Here is a 19061-nt window from a genome sequence, read left to right as displayed (position 1 = left end):
GAATTACACCCTTGTCCCTGGTAATCCCGTAACACCCTCCTCGCATTCGGCCTCGTTCTATATTCCTCTCACAATCGAGACCGTTTAACTCGTCGTCAAACAAGTCGTCGAGACCCTCTCGTCCAGGGAGTGCTCGGTATCTCTCGGTCGCGAGCTTCTTCCGACCAAAATCGTTATCAATTTCGCGTCGTGACTGTCGGCGTTTAACGCCTCCGCCATCGAGCCGAGCACGTACGAGCTTTTAGCGCGGAAAGGCGACACCTAAAAGCTCCCCCGTTAAATCTATAGACAGCCCAACCGTTCTTCGTCCTCCCCTCCCTACAGTTGTAACGCGACCGTTTCCCTCCCCATCTTGGAAACAGCCTTTTTGCGCACTTAACTCGCCCGACTCGGTGGCGGAATTTCGTAGCTGGCAACCAACCGAGCAGAGTTGTGAGAAACGATCTCGTCGGACCGTCGAACGATCGGTTAACAAATGTCCACGGAACGAAGCATCCGGCTCTATTTATCGTCGAGACAAACCTCCTCCGTTTTACGTTATTACGACATTATGGACGCGCTGGATGTTTCGAATTTTAATTCCCTTTGACGTGAAAAATATTCCGAGAAGAAAATAGTGATTCGATATTGGGTCGAATGTTATAGACGGTCTTTGTATGGGCAAAACTACTCGACATAACTCTGTTTCATGTTAGAAAATAAAACTAATTGCATAGGGACGGAGTCAATAGTAACAGTTTGACTTTGGAATACAATAAAAAGTATTACACTTAGAATAAAAATTGTTGTATGAAAATGTTACGTAATTATCTGACAGTTGTACTCAAGTTATTAGTAAAGAATGGAAGACAGACAATGGCATGGGGTCAATAACACACTTTTATTCTTAAAGAAATCAAATAATTTATTAAACTAAATCACAGTATTCTACAAAGATAAAATTAATAAACATAAAAAAAGTATATATGAAATAAGAATAATAAAACTGAAATTATCCGTAATTCTTATTCGTTTCCACAGTTTCTGATTACGTTGATTGGTACACTCTTCGTATGCTCAATTCTTGCATTCTATTCGGCATACAAGGTAATATTTTTCGAATGAAGTGCTTTTCTGTTTCTTCTTGCACGAATATTACACTTTTGCAATCAAGCTTCTTTCACACAATTTCAGGAATTCTTCCCTGCAAAGTGAAACACTTTAAACTCGACGATAAAACATCTGCTTCTAATTGTTGCATTTTACACGAGTTCGAACGATAAATATTTAACGTATCGCGTCGCGTTATCGAGTTCTCGCGAGGCAACACCGTCCGCGACTTCCGCCGCCCCGGTTTCGTCCCTGATTTCTCGTAGCACGCGATCGAGGGAGCTCCGGTGTTCCACGGATTCTCTTTTCTCCGAGTGTTCCTCGCAATTTTTTCCCGCTTCGGACCGCGACGTGAAAAACGAGGAGGGTGAAGCTTAGGGAGGTGAAAAGAAACGACGCCTGGAGCAGGGGAGCGCGATCGGCTGACAAATGTCTGCGAACCGCAAACGAGAAGGCGCGGGGGTCAGGTGTCAGGGATGCTCGAACATCGTTCCTCCCTTTCCCACCGACCCCCGCGGTGATATTATCGTGGCCGAAGATTGGCTGGCGCGGCTCGAGTCCGTGGAAAAACCTGAACCGAAAGGTCGTCGACGCGGAATTTCGCCAGCGCGTTTTACGGTACACCGAGCCGGAAGTTCGACTCGGCGGTGCCGTACGCGTTTGTCGAGCGAGCCGTGAGTAATTTCTGGCACGAAAAATCGGTCCAATTTGAGTGGCGGAACGCGTCCGCGCCCGCCAGCCATTCCCCGTTAATTCTTTGTTGCGCGAACAGATTGGATTCTTCTCCGCGAAAAAACTATTAAAAACACCGTACGATTGAATTTGTTTCGAAATAGAAACGAACGGTTCCGAACGCGTCGTTCCTGGCCGGGGTCGATTTAAAATTATAGAAATTAGACGCAACAAGTGATTTTCCTGTATTCGTTACAGCCGTTTCCGTACTCTGACGATTCTTAATAAATTGAATCTCTATCCAGTGTATAACGCATTGCAAGAATAATTTTTATTCGGAAGAAGGTTGAAAATCCACATCCGGATGATCGTGTCGAATTGTGAAAAAGGAATTCGAAAAAAGGAACGCGTCTTTCGGAGCTACAGTTCCCAGACACGGTTGGAAAAACGAGGGACGAAAAAATCTGGGGAAATCTGGGAGCTCGAGGGCAAAAACGGAATACCGGAACGAGGGCAAATCGGCGACCGTTGTCGAAGGTGTCGGGTGGTCGCGGGGCAGGGGGTAGGTGGAAGTAAAGAATATTCCTCGATCGTTGGACGGTGGAAAACGTCCGGCTACCAGCGGACGGAATGTTCGGGAATAAATTCTCGCATTCCAGGAACGGTCGAGGGGAGATGGGACGGGCTGGCCGTCCAATCGAAGAGACGTTGCACACCACACCCTTGCCTTTGGCCCGAGTACCGCTCCGCGCCAGGGGGTGGTTGCAATAAGGGATGACATTCTCTTACGTCTGGAACAAAGGACGGGCACACCGTGGCTCGGCCGAATGTCAGGAAGTTCCATTATGCCCTCCAGACAATCCGGCCCTCCTGCTCGAGCCCGAGGACTATCTGGGAATGGAAGACGAAGCTGGGGACGCGTGCACACGCTCGAAGCAAAATAAAGGATGCACGAGACCGAGGGGAAACTGTTATTTAGGTCCCTGGCGAACGTATGCCGTGATCACGCGTGCCGTGACGTCGTTTATGAAGCACCTCGCTTCGGGTCCCTCGATGAATTCGAACGAGAGCCAATCGATACTTTGGAATCCCCATAATCCGAGATCAGCGGATCAGAGGGAGGATAGAATATCCATATACGCCGATTAACGGGTATTATTTTTCTCATTGATATTCGCTTCTGTAACGTTGGATCGGATAGCGCTTGTTTTCTGATTGTTCGACAGAATTCTGTGCGATGCATTTTGTTAGTTTTTTGGAGAGTTCCTGTATCGTGTAAGGCGAATCTGATTCCCACATTGACCCAATTAACAGCCGAGTAATTATTGGATATACTCTACACGAATGCATAGTCATTTGAGAAAAATTTCACAGCTACACCAACGTGGTTATTATTAAAGAACGAACTCGAATCAAAGTGCAATTTATGAATCGTAAACGGTAAAATGAAAATATGAAAAAAGCGAGCAAGTTTTCCATAAACAAATGCTCATGGACTACTATATTACGCGCAAACGTCCGAATAAATATTAATAGTACCAATTGCATACTTGTTTAAATACTACACTGGCCAGTATCGGTCGGACAGCAAATAACAAGTTGATACGTCATGGGTCAATAATGTGATAACACTCACCTCGGTGGATCGGGGACACGAAGTTTAAAACAGTGAAAAATGTTCACACAAACGTATACTTTAGCATAACTCGTTGCTAATCGATTGCATGAATTATTAAAAGAAGCCCCATTAGGTGTTGCGAGTCATGATTCATGCACGAATCAGTTCGTGAACGAATAATTTTTGTTCCCCTAATTAAAACCATTTATTTGTTTCATCGTCAGCGTTGAAATTCTTTGGTAACGCGTAGCGCAAGGTTAACGATGAATTTGACACGATACGTGGAACGTTTGGAAGATTGAGAAACTTCAGTACACGATGTCTGTAAACTTGTGTCTGAGTCAAAGGTGGCCATTTCGTGCACTTTATGTGAAGGCAACCGACTGGACATGACCGGAGTGCAGAAATGGCCATAACTCGAGGACATGGTATATACTTTTTTCATTACTTTCGCGTCGCCATTCTACCACTGAAAGGAACTACCATTTTAAGATACACAGTAAACTCGTACGCCGCTACTGGCCGTTCCCTATTCGTGGAATTATTGTGGATCTCATCGACATTTTGAGCGTCGAGGTAACTTATTTTTTCCCTTCTTCCATTTCTGGAAAAATTTTAATATTCCCGACGGTTACCATTCGTTTCGAAGACGATCTTTTTCAATTTAGGATAATCTTCCGATTTGGAAAGCGTTCCCATATTTTATTCGTCCAGGCAGACTATTTTTTTAATAGTTCTGCTCCTTAATATACGTTAAAATTAAATTCTTTTTCTCTTCCTCCGCTTCTGGAAAACTTTAAATATTCTCGAGAGTTGCCGTTCTGTTCGAAGACGATTTTTCTCGGAGGAAGAGTTCCAGATACCTAACCTGGACCTTTAAATACTTCTTCGGCGGAGATTAATTGAAACGTTCTTCTCGGCGCGTACTAATAATAACAAAAAAGATTCGAAAGGAAGAGATGAGCTTAAGTGGCGGGAGTTCGGGGTTTGCCAGGAGCAGAATGAAACTTCAGTTTCGAATTCCCTCGAACCTAGCGATTACGGGCGCCCCTCCGCGGGCGAATTAGGATTCATTTTATCAAGAACGTGCCGCGGAATTTATGCGCCAATTATTTGTCAGTCCGAGCGCCGCCCGGTAAAATTAAAGCAGAATTAAAATCTCTTCCGGCGTCGTACGATTCTACATCTCCGTTGCAACCGGAGGTTTTTCCTTCGTACTCACGATCTTCGTGGTCTGATTAGGAAATACGTTTCCAGCGCGATTAAAACGAATCCACCGTTTCCGGTAATTACCACGATCGTATAACGAAATTTCTCGTTCGAAGACATTTTAATCGTTCCGTTTTACAAGAAACACTCTCCAATTTTTTCGATTTCATACATCTGTAGATATTCCCCGGGAGGATTCAACGCGTAACAAGCGTAGCAGGAATTTTTCATAAAAATATCGAACCGAAACAATGCCTGACGTACATTTTTCAAATTTTAAATCCGAAAACATCGTCATTAGTTGGTTATGGAAGATACAAAATGCCCAATAAAATTTTATACGAGCAAATCTCGTAAGCCGGGGATTGGTATAATCCCTCTGTTGCGTTAAAACATTTATTTAGAATTTATTCCAGTAAAAATCCAATAAAAAAAAAACATCGAACAAGCGATTGCTATTGCCTCGGTACTCTGGAACCGTTTATCTGTACGTTTTAATACATTTCCAACCCTCGCGACGCTGATACTTTATCCTTTCGAATCAAAATTCTCTCTGCGGAGTTTCTCTTCGAGCGAACGACGGTGCAGTAAATTTACCCCCGGCTGCACCCCCTCGGAAAAGAACATACAGGGGAGTCTAAGGACGGCGGGGAGACGCTGCAGAATTTATCATCCCTCCGGAGAACGTAAATATCGCGCAAAGGACATGCGGCGCTAGGTAAGAGTTAATACGATCGGTTCGATGGTGAATTTACAGCGGCCGCGTTCGCGTTACGGGGCACAGAGAGAGCGTCTAATTAATCATTAATATCAGCGTGCCGCGTTACCGGGCGCGGTGCTTGCCTCTCGGTTAAGTAATAACATAATTTGCAGCTGCATAAACAAGGCTTTGCCGTGATTTAGTCACGGCGCGCGCGGTTTCGCGGCCGAGATACACACCTGCAAGCCGCGACTTCGCGCGCGCTTTGTCGCTTCGGGACCCTGGCGTCTGCTTCTGAACAGTAAAACGCGTAAGCCCCTCTTAATTCTGCGCCAACAAAACAGGAAGCTCCACCGCCTCCTCTTAAGAGCCCCGCTCTATTTATTGCGCGATCCTTATTGCGGGCTTTACGCGACGAAGCGGCAACAATTAAAAAAGTTTTACGATAAATGCCACGTATCCGTCGTTTATTGCGCTCGTACAGCTTGTAGAGGGTCGATACAGCGTAATTGATTAATTTTTATTCAAAATTGAAAGTCACAGTTTAATATTCGTATTTTCTGTAGATTTTTACGGGCGTGGAAGCTAACCAAACGCTTCCCTTTTGATCGAGACGCGGAGATCGTGGCAGCGATTCGTCGTGCAAGGCATTTTCGCGGAAAAACGTCGCTGGGAGTCGAAAACGCCGCCTCCTAACATCCGTTCCAGCGAATTCGACAATTCGTTCCGGCGAACGTTAACGAGCGCCAATATTTGTATTCGTAAATCGCGTGCCAATATTTGCCTCGTCGCTGGCAACATTTGCCTCCGCGGAAACTTTCCCATCCTCCGATCCCCGCACGAGCGCGGCTGCTCGGCCAATTAGAAGACGGGAACGCTGCCGATTCGAACGGGGCGGCCGTGATGGCGAATCCCCGCTCGAAACAAAAAGGGAAGAAAACTCGAGAAACCGCGTACGTTTCGAGAGAAAGTCGGAGCGGATTATTAATTATTCCTCCTGGAGTGTCGAGAGCGGAAGAACCATCTTTCACCCTCGGTCCAAACCTCATCCCCCCTCCGTCGTTCACCGAGCTTAATTAACCCCGAATCGAGAAACTGCGCCGAGAAGTTATGAAATCTCGATGACATGGCGCCCCCGGACGATCGAAATTCTTCGCGTCCCTTCGCCTTCACGCTGTGTCGCCCCTCTTATCTACCGTTCTCCAGGATCTTCTATCGCGACGGAATAATGCTCGATTAAACGGAGGACGGTGGTCGATCCCCTTAAGAAATGGCCGCCCGGAGATCGGAAGTTCCCCACCGGGATAAGAGGTGTCGAAGCGGACGCCTTATCTAGCGTCGCGGGAATCCAGTTTCATCCCCTTCTTGGCGACGGTAATGTCTCGTTAATTAGTTACTTACGATCCGCGGAAATTCCGGCGGGCATTAGCCCTCCAGATTACATCGTCGCTCGTGGCTTACCTGGAACAGATGAAATATCGATTCCTCGTTACTCCCTGAGATCTCTCGAATCAAAAGTATTTGGTAATCAAAACAATTCACTAGTTATTTTATAGATACGCTCAGAGTCTCATTTCAATCTTTAAAAAAAAAATATTTCTGATTCATAAAATGTAGGAATTCTATTACTTCCATTAAAACTATTTGGTTTTATACCACAAGTGATAAGTAATTAATTTCTTTTCCCCAGTTAAAAGTAACGCACAATGATTATACACCTCTGTCTGAAACTCTGAGAATTTTCAATTCTCGAGATCGATTTCTTCAAAAAGGTCGCCTCCCATAAAAACGTTGTACATACCACGAATATCTTTTTTCTCCGGAGAACAGTTCGAACTGTCCCCGCGAATTATTCGCGACGTTTTATTAAAATTGGTGCTCGGAAATTCTCGAAACGCCGAGTTCCCCGGGGGGAGGTCTCTGACTGGTAAAATTACAGAACCGCGAGTTCGATCGCGAGCCGGGGAACTCGAGAGTCGAGTTCCGGGAGTTCTGGACAGACGGTAACTCGCTACGAGACAGTAACGAGCGTTTCCAAACGCTGATTCCCGCGGCGTAGGAACGCTTTAAGCGAGACGGGGGGAACAAGAAGCGCTCAACGTCGCGGACGCGCTTAAATTTGAGGGAACGCGTGTGTTTGTGTCGCTGCCTCGCGCTGGGAAGTTTAATTAACCCCCGAGCGTCCGCGGCTTGACTGCTCGCGCGTCTCCGCGGAATAATTGCTCCAAGGATATTAAAAAGCTCGCGGAACCGAGATCGGATTTCCTCCGCGAGGATCCCTCGCGAGCTGTGTAAAATAAATCTTGCGGGCTACTGGTTTGCAGGTGAGCGGAAACAGGCTTTTTTAATATTTTTTTGAAGCTTCGATTCTTAGAAATATGCTGTAAAAATTACTTTCGCCTTACGTCATATTTCGAAAGGCTTTCTGCAAAAACTACGAGTTTTTCAGTCGATTGTTGATTACTACGAAGTCGGAGGAAAGAAAGCAAGAGTGCCATTGAGATATTAAAGGGCTGGAAGTGCCCTTTCGAGCCGCTTTTTCTCCCGCTGAATCGCAGGACTTTGAAGTAACGCGCGCGCAGCTTTCGCCGTATTAAAAGTCTCCGAAACCGGGCAAGTTTTCGATTGTTACAAAATATTTCCTCGAGAGTTACAAGGAATTGCTTCTGCTTGGAATTTATAAAGAAGTATTCGATATTCTCTGTCGCAGAAAAGTTATAGCCTCGAGCTATGGTGTCGTGCTACAAAGGACCCCCTTTGGTTAATCATTTTTTCCCCCTTAAAATGCGAGTACTTGAAGTCGCCAGTTTATTTCTCGACGAATATCTTGCAATAGAACATGTACTGAATATTCGTGAAAAACTAGGAATTCGTTGATTTAACTATGAAACGACACATCTGTACAAATTTGAAACGATTTGAGAAAATGTATATCGTCCGTCTTGGAGTTTACTTAACTTTTCGCAGCTGCAAACTATAATTTAAAATTCATAGAAAAATGGGGAACGTTCGTACCAGATCTCCTAAGAAGATGGGAAGAAAAATCTTCTTAACTCCGACAGGACTGGAACTCAGGATCTTCTCGGTTACGGAGCCACCGAGTCCTTCCTTCCGCCCACTGATTTTTACAAGAATTTCTTACAATAATAGAAAAGATAGGTACGAAGAATGCTGAGAATCTTCTTCTTCGTTCCCTTCACAAAAGATCATATGGAAATAGAAAATATTGCATCGCGTACATTATATTTAAAAATATCAAGTTTCCCTTTTCATGGTTAATTAAACTACAATAAATCTTCAGTGTTCTAAACCCCGAAAAGAATTTGTATTATTCAACGAACGAAAGAAATAATTAATATCGCACGATCCTACGGAACGAACAATTTTGCATGCAATAACGATGACGGTCACAACCAACGAAGAATTCAATTTGCACGGCGTTGCATCTTTGAACGGGAGCTAATGCCATTCACTTCTGTTGCAGCGAAAAGAATTTCCTGCGTTGGATTAAAGGACACGGGGAGAGAAAAAGATAACAGTCTGGCGCAATCAACGACGAGCCTTTCGTATCGCGAAGGATGGTCGAGAAAATCCGCTAATTCGAAACCGGTGGCCAGGAGCAGCTTTGAAGTCTTAACGAATCCCCAAGATTTTCACGAGCCATCGAAGTCTCGATTTAAGCTGGCCTGCGAACACCGTGCCCACGGAACAGACGGATGAACGAGCCAGAGAGGGGAAGGAAAAGAGGAAAAAATGAAGACTTCTTTCAAAGTGAGCGAACTACCTACTTAGAGATATTTTTATCCTTTTCAACTATTCCTGCCTACGGTCCGGAGGCACAAAGGATAAAATGTTTGCTGTAAGCGTGGAATATTTTTTCGACGGCGAAACATTCGAGCCTTTTTATCTCAAACGACGGTCCAAATTAATTAAAACTGAGGGAACGCTTTTCGTCGGAAATATATCTGCGGGAAGAACGTATCGCTAATTCCCCTCTACTGGAAATATTTCTTTGATATTTGATAGATATCCGACGAACAGACAAAGAGTATAATTTTAAACCGTGAAAGGAATACGCGGTTCGGTTGCGTAGCAGTAATTATAAAAATGGCCTTCCAAAGAATCTCGCAAAAATAAATTTATTCGCGTGACTGCCTTTTCATTCGAATTTTCCGTTCGTTCGTCTCTCGAATGAAAAAAGAAAATAGAGGGTCCAACAAACACGCAGAAACAAGGTGGCGGGGATTTAAAAAACGATCGATTCGTTCCCCAGAAAAAAATTCCCCCGGAAGATACTCTTCTTTACGGTCCGTTACCGGCGCTCACCCTTAATTTTTCCATCGTCCCGTAAAGATCTCCAGGATTATCCAGCTCGCGTTATACCTCGATTCGTTCGTACGATCGGGTCCGTGCGTAGAAAAGAAAAATGTGCTCGCGGATCGTAAAAGTACGCCTCGCTATTTTACGACCGGAAAGACTTCCTTCCCGGGTTCTTTGAAGCCGCTTCTAGGCTTCCGAGCCCATCCGCGTTTCTCTCTCCACTTCCGTGCATTGCTTTGAACGAACTCCTCAAAGCGGACCGCAGCCAAAAGTGAAGATAAAAGGGAAGAAAAAAAAATATATATATATACGGCGCCAGCGAACGCTCGAACGAGACGTCGGCGTCGGCGTCGACGTGCCATCGAATGCATATTCCCCGGGAACGGCCTAGCAAGCGTTTCGTCCTTTGTGCTCGCGATTGCTCCTCGCATATGCGTTCCACGGGCAGAGAGGATGCATACAACCAAGTGGAATATCCAAAGGACCACTTCCGAGTCTCTTGGTTTTCAGACGCTAAATTGGCAAGGGGACGAATCCCATCGTCCGGGACGTCTTGCCTCTTCCCGTTCCTTTTTCCGGATTCCTGCGTCCCTTCCTTTGACCCTCCAGTTCCCGTGCTAATAAAAATCACGAGAACTCGAGTTTTCCACCAGAGATAGCTGATTCGAGGAACCTTCGTTCTCATTGAAACCTTCGTACAGAGACCCATGGTGTTTATTACGCGACTCTCAGAACCTACGGGTCCCCAAAACCGTTTGTATTAAAATGTAAATCGCCCACATGACTATTCAACGTCCGCTCCGTAGAGCTTAATGCGCTAAAATTGTTACGAAACGGCTGACATTAGCTTCTAAATTATACGTTGTAGGAACAATTAATATATAACAAAGTAGTACAGTCATTATTCTGTGCAACGATTTAGGGGATGTTCATTGTATTCGAATGTAAATTTCGTACGGTGGGGGGGTGGATCGTTCCGATTAACTGGGGAAGTTTTCGCTTTAATATTCCGAGAATTCGTTCGATATTGAATAAACGCGGAAGTGGCGAGATCTTATCGATTTGGAGGGCGCTCGAGGATCTCTTCTCTGCTCGTTCGCGTTTCAAACTTAAGGCCGGCTGAATCGCGGGGAATTAAAGGTTCTCTCGCGGGCGGAACAAGTTTTCCGCTTTAATGGAGATTAAGAAACGTTTGAGAAAATACCGCCGATAGGATTTACTTCTCAGTATAAAATCCTCCGGTGGCTTTCACGATCGCGCGCGCTGGGCAAATTTAAAGCGGCCCCCGCAGCGCGAGCGGAAACGTAAACGCGATTGGATTATCCCCCTTTTTCTTCAGCGCGAGAGTTTTCTTGTCGCGGGAACCGTTTTTTCCTTGCCAGCGCCGCGGTGATATTAACGCCACGGAGTTGCTTTGTCTGAGTGCTCGAACGGAGGACGAGCGTCGATTTAAGTCGCGAGGGATTGTTCTTCCAATTAATGCATTAAACAAACGCTTTCCCGGAGTTCTTTCATTGTGTCTCTTCGAATATACAAGACTGTTTTAGAACTGCAGTTATAAAGTCTGATCGTTAAAATTCGCAAACGATAACAAAGTCTCGCTAAATATGCGTCGTCAAAATTGGAATAATAAAACAAGAAGCTTCAAAAAGCTGTCCATTATTTTGCATCGAGACAACCTCAATTTCACTTTATTTTAATAAATGCTTGATGTATATTCTGTGCATGCAACCGTTTCTAATGTCACGTTTCTTGCGACGGTCGCTAAAGCTGTCGATATCATTCAATGCATCGGATATTCGGATCGAGCACCTCCCACAAAAACGCAATTGCTGGTCGTGTCATATTCCCCAGGATTTCCTGTGTTTACCTTCGCAGTAAGAACTCGGTTCCGCTACTCCTCGCGTTACAACCGAGCCTCGGAGGGCTTTCATAATTCGATTCTGTCCTGTTCGAGTATTTTCGCCCGTCCCAGTTTCCAGGATCGCCCTGTACGCGACCCCTCAAGAAAACGTTTCCGTTTTCCGGGAGGATCCCGGGCGATCAACGGCGTTCCTGGCAAGAAAGTTTGGAAAAGCGCCGCGAGAGATTTACCAGCTAACTAATTTGCTGGCTCGGTTTCCGTCCCGGGCGTGGTTAATCGTCGGGATGCTCGCCGCTCAGAGACCGAGACTGCATGGAAAAACGGGCTTGCTTCTTGCGGTTTCCCGTCGCGCTCGTTTCACCCAGGATATAAAGCCACCTCTTTAATCTCTGTTATACGGAACCGAGAGAGAGTGAACTTCTTAAGGCGTTTATTGCCCGAGAGCAGCTCTTCCGGTGCTCGGTGCTTCCATCCGGTCCATAACCGGTCTCCGTGTCGCGCGATTACCGGCTCATGGACGTTTCGATCCTCCCAACTATTCGCTGTATCGCTCGCACGTAATCCTGAAACGTCTTTCTTATAATCGGTCCATGGTTTTCGAACGACCCCGTTTCGGGCGACGCGACTTTACGAGGCTGAATCGTAAAGTTTGCGAAGCGGAATGGGTTGGGGGCTCGATGACGTTAATAGCCCTGTTATGTACAGCGACGGTATTCTTTAGATGAACGTCGCTTCGAGTTTAGCGCGTTCATCTTTCGTACAGCGGAGGCGAAATTCGACACCGGTCTTTCACGCTTCGCTGGCTTCGAGGGGGATCCCCCCAGTTGGGAGGTATAGCAACGTTCAGCTTAAGAATCACGTGTGCATTTGGGTTCATCTTGAGAATCATTACTGTAACTCGTTGAAAAGGTAGCTAATAGCGAAGGACTTTGTAATAAAGAATATACAATTTTTATAATAAAATATATATAGTTTATTTACTGAAAAAATACACAGTATGCGATGCATGTAATGCTATATCGATTGTATTGGCGTTTGCTAGTATTAGTCAATCTCGAAATACAAAAGGAATCTAGCTTGATGGTAGGAGCAGGGATGGTACTTGGGTTGCTCGGAGAGTACGTGGGAGCGAAGTAAAAAGTGTGACGCGACGTCCACGTTGTCCCGGTTACGAGTATAGTATAATAATAAACGTTTCCCGAATGTTGCACCTGCGTCGACGTTTGCAGCAAATGAACCTAGGTGTAATGCCTCGTATGTTGCTCAGCGCATAAATACAGCATTACGTGCAAAGGGAAACATTCGGGCGTGTGCATACGAACGCGGGTGAAATACCAAGGAGCATAGGCCATGTCGTTAACGTCCTTATCTCGGGAACTCGAAGTCGCTGCATGCTGTGTCTCGTCTGCTGGCCCGCGTAAGTAACCAGATAGCGACACACGTGCGCTTGCTAACGACTGTTGCATTATACAAATCGCGGCTGCTAAGTTGCGAATGTAAATGAAAATATTTCACCGTGACGCGAGGTGCGGCTCGTTCGCTCGGCCTTTGGAGGACCTTTCCGTTCCCGTGGGCCGCCATGTCCTATCTGCGCGACGAGACGATTTATTATGCGTCCGGAGACGCGCCGAGGCGCGAATTTATTATTGTAATAATCACGGTACGGATGTAATCTAACGAGGAGCTGCAAACACGGCACTCTCGACAGTCTCCCCGTGGCTATCGCAAATTTAATTTTTCATCCGAGACACCTAGTCTTGATGTAACGTAAAAATTGACTCCGCTTGGAAAGAAACTGGGAGCCAAGAAGCGATTAAAAAAATGCGGGAAGATCGATCATTTTGGACCTTAACGTCCCGGTGAAATAGTCACTAGCAACTTCGTTCTTCTCGAATTAGAAATTGAACGATCGAAACAATAATTTCTGTCGGTTGTTTGCGAATAAAATTGGAAGAGAAGAACTTTGGAGGAAAGTCGCGAGCTTTGAGCGCGCCAAGGATACTAAATTAGCCCGCAGGGAGCGTGTTTTCAAGCGCTTAACCTCGTTCCGAGTTTTCCAGCCGCACTCGGCGATGTCAATAACATCCAAGCGGATCAGCCGTTGACATCGCAAACAGCTTCCATCGCCCCCGCCCGATATACACGGGCTGATCGAGGCCATACGCGCTCGCGAAGCGACAGCTTGATGAAGCAGAGAGGATCGTCCCCGAGCGATCAAGTGCACAGAATCACTTTTATTCGTTTGGTCCGCTCTGGGAAAGCACGCACGGGACGGAAAATTTGTTTGGGCAGGTGCAGGCTCTTCAACGCGTGCGAAACAACGTATGGAACGATTAACAGGTAACGCGAGACCGGCGAGAAAAGTGCATCGCGAAAGGGAAGAGATTGCTAGTAAAATGTTTGGAAAATAAACTTTCGAGGATTGCACGCGCTCGTCGAAGTGACTGAGTGGCGGACGGGAAGTGTGTTTATGCGTACACTCGCTGGAAGGAATATAGCGACGTACTCGAGGCATGCTCGAGTGGTATGTAAAGCGATACCACAGACGAGGTACACGAGTAGACGGTTACATCCGATGTATTTTTTCGGACCATTTTTCTGGGGCTCTAGAGCCCCTTTGCCATTTTCGTGTCACTCATTATTCAACGAAATTACAGAAATTTGATCAAAAATACGCGTTGTTTGCATTTCGAAACATTAAATCCTCCGATCCGTCCAGAAGTTACAATTTTTTAAACATACGCATATTATATTTTCGGTAAAGAATTTTTTGCTCGAAAGTGCGTACGATTTCGAGGGCATGTCTATTCACCAAAAATGATTCTAATTGACCCCCGCAACCAAAAATAATTTTTCCAGAATGATTTGAAACTTTTCAATTTTAAGGGTAACAGACAGTTATGGTCAGACATTATATTTTCAGTAATGAATTTTTTTCTCGGAAATGGTTAGGATTTCGAGGGTATATCTATTCACCAAAAATGATTGTAGTCGACCCCTGTAACCGAAAATAATTTTTCCAGAACGATTTGAAATTTTTTTTTTCGCTGAAAATTTAGTCATCGAAGGGTACGAAAGGTGTAAAAATATCGTGGAAAATTGTAATTTAATATTATAAGATCTGAATGCACTCCAATCTGTGCTCGTCAAGTACGATAAAAATTATCCGGTGAGGTAAATAATACGCAATTGTGGAGCAATTTAAGGGATTCCAGAAATAACCTTTGGTCAATCCCTGGAAGTGCTTGGATAATCCTTGTTGGAAGCACGCGTCGCGGCGACGGGAAGTGGGAACAGTCGGGAAATAGGAGGGAAAGCGGGAAAGCGGCTGCAGAAGTTTTCAATGGGGCAGGACAGGTCGAGCCGTGTCCCTTTTTTCCTTCCGTTTCGCGAGCACACGTTTTTCGAGTGGGCCCGAAGAGGTGTGTTTTCAACCAACACGGCGTCGTTCGATCGACAATTCGAACTGCATCGCCGGGACAATCGACTTTGTCGCAGCCCTGACGAGCTCGTTTCTAGTCACGCGATTGTGCGACTTCTGGCTCTGGTGTTTCCGGTACGCGATTCTTCAGCTTTGTTTGCGCGTCGAAATGGCCCCAGCACTCCTGGTATACAATTCTTGACCAATCTATCGAATATAGGTTCTCTAAATTTTCCTTCAGAACAAAATTGTACATTAATATTTGTACTAACGAGCACCTTAATACCATATAATAAATTAAGAAACATCGATGACAAGAACCAATCGTGATTGAAAGTATAAATTTTGAAAACAATTATAGCGACGACCAAGAAGGGTTTTACGAGCCCGACAATCGACGCGTTAAACGGAGGTCGAACTTTGCAAAATAAAACTGGGGCCTCCCCCCATCGTAGTCACGATCACTCGTTGTTTCCGGTTGTTTGGACGCGATGGACGATCGTTGTTCGTACCCGTCCTCCTTTGACAACGATTTCCCATCCCCCGGGCGTGTTTCGCGCCGGTGGACAGAACCCTCGCGACCACCGAATGGCAGTGTCCGCCCCTGTCGTGCCGCGTCGCCACCGCGACATCGCGAAGAAGGGTTGCGGCGTGAAAAGTTTTCGGGTCAGGATTGACGTGACAGGGGTTCGCTCAGCCAGGGGGCGAACGGGGTCGTTTAATTAATGGAAATTGATCGCCGCTTTGGAACGCGACTGGATCGACGGGGGCTGCGTTTCGCTGGAACTGCGGTGGTTCGCATGATTGGTGGTCGATTTGGTTTGGAGATTTTCAATTGTCCCGATGCCCGGAGTTGCCAGGCTTCGATCGTGACAATTGCGCCTGGCGCGTCATGATCAGCGCCAAGTGTAATGGACTTTTGATAACGTTAACGATACCAGCATATATGGAACAAACACATTCGTCGTTGATACGCGAGAGCAAAATAAATTACTCGAACTCCAGGACTATGATTTATTCGATCCATCATCTACTTTCAGATATATAAATCAGTTCGAGATATCTAGTATTTCGATACTACAGAAATTAAAATAAATTAATGCCAAATAATAGACGTAAGTAGAGGTTGCAGAACGTTTTAAATTCGAACGAACCTTCAGCAGCAGTCCACTCGAAAAATGTTCTTCGATCAACTAAGAAGGGAATATCTTCGTGGCTATATTTCAATAGGAAATTTGCATGTTTCACCACGGAGGATGGTGCACTCGTGACTTTATAATTTATCGAATCTGAATTACCCTGGTTATTCGTCGGAACAAAAAGTCGCGGCGTCAAGTACGAAGCTAAATTTTAACGATCGCCCCTAATTCTTTTTCTCCCTCGAAATGGAATTGACGGAACGTGCGGAGAGTCTCTCGAAGAATTGAATTACGACGTTCGGAATCGTATCACGTTGTACGAGACATACAAACGGCCGCGCGTGCGATGGAGGATAATGTATTGCGGACTCGGGCGTGTTCTAATAAAAATTTTCATCGTGGCTTCCCTCGGTTCGTCGCCCTCGTTAATTCTTACCTCGGGGGGTTTAAACGCGCGACGATTTTCGTCTTCCAGATTCTCCGCGCGATTCGACGCCGGAGAAATGAAGAAAATTCCTGTTACAAGCGTCGCGTTTTATGACACACGTTCTCGGACTTACCATTACACGAAAAGTGTTAAAAGTTATTGGACGGAAGGTATTCGTAAATTTTCTGGAGAATGGTTTAAAATTGATGTCAGTCTTAAATTATTTATTTTCTCGCCATCCTCATGCTGCATAAATTTTAGTTCAATTCTTGAAACTAAAAAATATATCGCTACTTCGACTCGAGCGCGTTAAAATCAAAAGAAGCGGTTGTAACACCCCCTTTTAGTTATTAATTAGAAAATAAGCAAAGCGACGCGGCGTACGCCAAAATTGACGCCAGTTTCTCGAACTGGAAGACCACGTTCGTCAAAAATTACCTCGGCCTTTTACTTAATTTTTGCATTTTCTTACAGGCCTCTGCTGACCAATGATGACCACCGCTTATATTTCTGACAACGTATAACAATTACGACTGGCTACTGCGACTGACTACTACAGGCCTCTGCTGGCCTCCGGTGATTACTGCTGACCACCCCTGATGCTTCTGACAACGTATAATGATTACTACTTGTTACTGCTTGCCCCTGCTGGTCTCTGCGCGCCTCTGCTGGCCCCTGCTGACCACCCCTGATGCTTCAGACAACGTATAATGATTACTACTTGTTACTGCTTGCCCCTGCTGGTTTCTGTGCGCCTCTGCATCTCTCTACTGGTCTCTGCGCGCCTCTGCATCCCTCTGCTGGCCCCTGCTGACCACTGCTGAACACCTCTGATGCTTCAGACAACGTACAACGATTACTACTGGCTACTGCCAGCCTCTGCTGCCCTCTGCCAGCATCTCCCGACCTAAGCTGACCTCTGCCAACATCTCCCAACGTCAGCTGACCATCGCTGACCACTGCTGACCGTTGCTGACAACTTGTGACATGATGCGATATAATATAATATGTTTATATGTATTAAAACTTTGTATAATGTAAATCTATTACAATAAATGATATAATTTCAAAGAATTCTATGTGTTCCCATCATTTTTTACCTTTCTATTCATCTCCAAATCATTCCATTAGTCATAAGATACGTGCCACCTCTCCGCGAGGCCGCCAACATTTTGAAAAAATTCCGGACACTTTGGAAATCCGGATTTGGCCTTGACCCACTTTCGAAATTAGGTCAAGGCCATTCGAATTTTAGAAAAATTCCGGTCGCTTCGGAAAGCTGGATGGCCTTGACCCAATTTCGAAATTAGGTCAAGGCCATTCGAATTTTAGAAAAATTCCGGGCGCTTTGGAAATCCGGATGGCCTTGACCTACTTTCGAAATTGGGTCAAGGCCATTCGAATTTTAGAAAAATTCCGGGCGCTTTGGAAATCCGGATGGCCTTGACCCAATTTCGAAATTAGGTCAAGGTCAAGGCCATTTAAATTTTAGAAAAATTCCGGACACTTTGGAAATGTTCTGAGCACTTTGGGATACCAGTTTTAACTGGAAAACGGTTTCTTACAACTAGGGGAAAGGGAGAGGAAAAGAAAGGTAAAAAATGATGAGAACAGTTAGAATTCTTTGGAATTATATCATTTATTGTCATAGATTTATATTACACAAACGTTATTACATATATATTATATCAGAAGTATCAGCAGTAGTCAGCAGATGCACGCAAAGACCATCAGAGGCGATTAGAGGACAGCGGGAGGCAAGCAGGGTCAAGCAGTAGCCAGTAGCAATCGTTATATGTCGTCAGAAGTATAAGGAGTGGTCATCAGTGGTCATCAGTAGTCAGTAGAGGCCAGTAGAGGCAAGCAGAGACCAGCAGAGGCAAGCAGTAGGAAGTAGTATTCTTTTTACGTTGTCAGAAATATTAGGAGTGGCAAGCAGTGGTCATCAGTGGTCAGCAGAGGCCTGTAGAGGTATGCAGAGGCAAGCAGTAGCAAGTAGTAATCTTTTTACGTTGTCAGAAGTATTAGGAGTAGCAAGCAGTGGTCATCAGTAGCAGAGGCCTGTAGAAAAATTCAAAAGTACATGTTACTTTATGATGGACTATACCGCTATCGACGACCAGAATGCCCAAGCTTGTCGAGACGTAATTCGTTTCGAAAAGCAGTGGATGAGGTGTCAAATATAACTTTTTCATATGATTGCATTGTACGTTTCGAGAAGGTAAATGTGAGCCTTTCTCTCTCGACTCCCACGAGACGGTCCGAAATTAGTTCGAGCAGTTTTGGAGAATCGAAAAAGAGGGCATGTGTCAGTTTGCCTTTGTCGACTCTCCGAAACACTACGAGCTCACGTAAGCGTGGTCTGGCATAGTGTGAGAAAGTGGAATGAGGTGTCCAACGGTGCACCCGGGGCTCCGTCTGGCATTTCTGCCCTCGCCTATGGTCAGTCGACCTCGAGACTGCACCGACGACGGACCACCTGCCGGACTCCTGTACTATGAGCAACGCCAATAAAAACCACTTCTTCTCAGGACTCTTTTCCTAAACAAAGCCACGGTGTTCTTTGGAGTACCTCGTCCTCTCCTACACCCTTTCCCTGGTG

The 19061-nt window shown here is 45.4% G+C and overlaps 2 protein-coding genes across 4 annotated transcripts in view; both read right to left on the bottom strand.

Moving 5' to 3' along the window:
- Positions 1–19061, bottom strand: part of LOC143345509 (uncharacterized) — a 219690-nt gene that overhangs the window by 50537 nt on the left and 150092 nt on the right. The gene's annotated exons all lie outside the window — the stretch shown is intronic.
- Pgant2 (polypeptide N-acetylgalactosaminyltransferase 2) overlaps positions 1–19061 on the bottom strand; it is a 228222-nt gene that overhangs the window by 83836 nt on the left and 125325 nt on the right. For 2 of the 3 annotated variants that reach the window (XM_076772693.1, XM_076772694.1), the window contains one exon: positions 6690–6749. The exons of the other annotated variant lie outside the window; for it this stretch is intronic. The gene's annotated coding sequence lies outside the window, so the exon portion shown is untranslated. The remainder of the gene's footprint in view (positions 1–6689; positions 6750–19061) is intronic. 3 annotated transcript variants of the gene reach the window in all.

Source organism: Colletes latitarsis, chromosome 9, assembly GCF_051014445.1.
Source record: "Colletes latitarsis isolate SP2378_abdomen chromosome 9, iyColLati1, whole genome shotgun sequence".
NCBI lineage: Eukaryota > Metazoa > Arthropoda > Insecta > Hymenoptera > Colletidae > Colletes > Colletes latitarsis.
The sequence above is the reverse complement of the archived record's forward strand: the minus strand, read 5'-3'. Positions and strand labels throughout refer to the sequence as shown.